Raw genomic sequence first — 3,482 nt, 5'->3', positions numbered from 1 at the left:
ATGCAGGGAGGGGGTGGTGCTGGTGACCGTCCCGGCAGCAGTGGGGCACGTGATCAGGGGGAAGGGGAAGGAGGTTGCTCTCTGTGTGCGCGCGCGCGCCTGGGCGTTTGCGTGCGTGCAATGTGCGCGCGCGCCCTCTGTCCCCGGCGCGGCGGGCGCAGGGAGGGAGGCGAGGCGCGCGCCCGCCTGTGTGGCGAGGAGAAGGGAAGCGAGCGCAGCAGGAGACCGTCGGCGCGCCGGGGGCGGTGACTCAGCACTTTCTCCGCCGCCTCGGCTCGGTCCGCGCGCCTCCCTGAAAGAAAAAAGGGAAATCGAAATTGCATGGCTGTTTCTCTTCTCCCACCCACCTCCTCTAGCCCCCTGCAAAGACGGAAGGCTTAGCGTAGGTTGCTTTATTGATCTAATAATAATAATAATAATCCCACCCACCTCCTCTAGCCCCCTGCAAAGAAGGAAGGATTAGCGTAGGTTGCTTTATTGATCTAATAATAATAATAATAATAATCCCACCCACCTCCTCTAGCCCCCTGCAAAGAAGGAAGGATTAGCGTAGGTTGCTTTATTGATATAATAATAATAATAATGGTACCCACTCTGCGCAGCTTCCAGCATTTGCAAAAACATAGGTAAAGGTAAAGGGACCCCTGACAATTAGGTCCAGACTCTGGGGTTGCGGCGCTCATCTCGCTTTATTGGCCGAGGGATCCGGCGTACAGCTTCCGGGTCATGTGGCCAGCATGACTAAGCCGCTTCTGGCGAACCAGAGCAGCGCACGGAAACACCGTTTACCTTCCCGCCAGAGCGGTACCTATTTATCTACTTGCACTTGGACATGCTTTCGAACTGCTAGGTTGGCAGGAGCAGGGACCTAGCAATGGGAGCTCACCCCGTCGTGCCGACCTTCTGATCGGCAAGTCCTAGGCTCTGTGGTTTAACCCACAGTGCCACCCGTGTCTCTGGAAAAACATAGCAAAATATTTAACCTTAAAAAACCTTCAGATGTCTCTTGAAAGATATATAACGGCTCATCTCCTTGACATCTGATGGGAGGGCATTCCACAAGGTGGGTGCCACTACACATACTGGATATTATAACTAAAAACCTGTGGGTCGTTGTTGTTGTCATTGACAGGATCCCCAGAGCTCTTTGTGAAGAGGGATCCCTTGGTAGCCCACTCTGGGAATTGTAGCTCCAGGAGGGCAGTGCAACTCTGAGGGTGAAAGAAAGCCTAGTTTCTCCCTAGGTATGTGGCCTAGGTAGGATGACTGGAAGTGAGCGCACTTAGCTTTCCTGAGACAAAGGTTCAGATAGCACCCAGGAAAAGATTATTTTGACAAGTAGCCAAGGGAAAAGTGCTAGGACAAAATAATAATAAATCAGATAGACTGGTAGCAACAGCCTCCAGTGGTTCACTCCTGAGGGCACTGAACTGAATAAGCTGGGGGGGGGGTTGAGCCCCCACCAGAGGAATGGGAGTGGGGAAAAAGATTCTTATCCTTTGTACGGACTTTTAAAAGAACAGTCATTATCAGGGGTAAAAGGAGAGGTCCTTTGGGGATTCAAACCCACAAGGCAAAACACCACAAAACAGTTCCCTAACCATTGAGCTGCAGTAGCAGACAGCAAACAGATGCATCATGGGACATTTGTCTCCCCACTGCCCCAAGATCTGGTCTCAGATGCCAGGAGCAGAGAAACTCCAGGAGGAGGTCTAGCTGAGTGGAATAGCTCATGCTTTACACACTGCAGTTCCCCGAATCAAATCTAGCGTACAAGCCCACACTTCGCAAAGAGGGGAAAGTATCTCCTCTCGTTCCCATTACGAAGAACACCGCTGGCAGATCTTCAGTATAGGATGATGCATTATCTATCTACCTTTATAAGGATTTTTTTTTTTAAAAAAAATGATATGAGAATTTCCTCATACAAATGAAATTACGACAGTGCAGTGATAGGAGATCAGTTACGAAAGGGCAGCAACGATAAGCTGCTGGCTATTGGAGAAAGGACGTCAGGGAAAGGGACAAGGCAGAAAGTTACAGAGCAAATTGTATATCCAGGCAACTAAAACATCAGAACAACAACTACAATGTTAATGTCAGAAACTAATAAGACTTGAAAAAGTTAGGCCTACAGGGATCTGGCTGCATGGTAGTTGTGCATATATGCATATGCCAAAGGCCGCTTGCTGGGTGGGGTAAAAACATGTACTTTGTACCTTTGCATAAATGGAAACACGTGCTATTTTGTTTTTACATGTGCATGTTGAAGATAATGTTGCAGAGCTGGGGCGTGCCCATTAAGATACAGTGAACTAAAAACGTGTGCCTACCCCTTTGGGAAAATGAGGTGAAAGCAAGTTAAGGATTGCAGTCGAAATATCTCTGACTTCCACACCTTTTTTTCAGGAAGAGAGCACTGCGACAAAGCAAGCCTGCACTTGACCCTCTGTACACAAAGGTGATTATGTGGCAGTTACGCAACTCCTAGTATCTTGGGACACACAAAAAAGGCCGTGTCATTCTGACTGAAGAAATGTCATGATTGCTCAGCTATAGGGTGAAACAACTATCTGATGATTTGGCACTTTCCCAGCTCTTGTGACAGAACTCAGGACCATTTTTCTTGTATCAGGATTTCTGAGCTAAGGGCTTAATTGTAGAAGATATTAGAACATAATTAAGGGCCAGCGCTACCAGTAGGTAAAGCAAGACAGGCTGCCTCAAGTATTTTGGGATACAGTGGTACCTTGGGTTACATACGCTTCAGGTTACATACACTTCAGGTTATACACTCCACTAAACCAGAAATAGTGCTTCAGGTTAAGAACTTTGCTTCAGGATAAGAACAGAAATTGGGCTCCGGCGGCGCGGCGGCAGCAGGAGGCCCCATTAGTTAAAGTGGTGCTTCAGGTTAAGAACAGTTTCAGGTTAAGTACGGACCTCTGGAACAAATTAAGTACTTAACCCGAGGTACCACTGTACTGTTGGGATTTTGGGATACTGTTGAACAGCAGTGAATGGACAGAGGAAAAGGGCTGTCTTTCTTTCCTTCTTTCTTCCATTTGAATACATTTTATTAGAATTTATATAGAGAAATACAAAGCTTGATACCATTTTTAGTCCAAAACTAAAACATTGATCTGAATAAAATTTAGAGAAAAAGAGAGAAAAAGAAAAGCAGGAAATATATATATATAGAGAGAGAGAAAAGAAATAGATGAGATTAAAAAGAGAGAGAAAAATAAAGTTCAGAAATTAAACAACTTCCACTTCTTAATCTGACTGCTGTATATAAACAATATTCACTTCAACTACTCCAGTACAACTGCCTTCAAAGCCACTTTCTATAAAGCATCCTCAAATCCAAGTGTCATTATTTCTTTTTCTTTTTCATGCAAAAAGTCAGAGAGGTTTCCAATCTTCCATAAATGCTAACAATGATTCTTCTCTGATTAAACATGTCAGTTTCGCCATCTCAG

The sequence above is a fragment of the Podarcis muralis genome, chromosome 3 (genome assembly GCF_964188315.1).
Source record: "Podarcis muralis chromosome 3, rPodMur119.hap1.1, whole genome shotgun sequence".
Taxonomy (NCBI): domain Eukaryota; kingdom Metazoa; phylum Chordata; class Lepidosauria; order Squamata; family Lacertidae; genus Podarcis; species Podarcis muralis.
Note: the sequence above shows the minus strand (reverse complement) of the source record.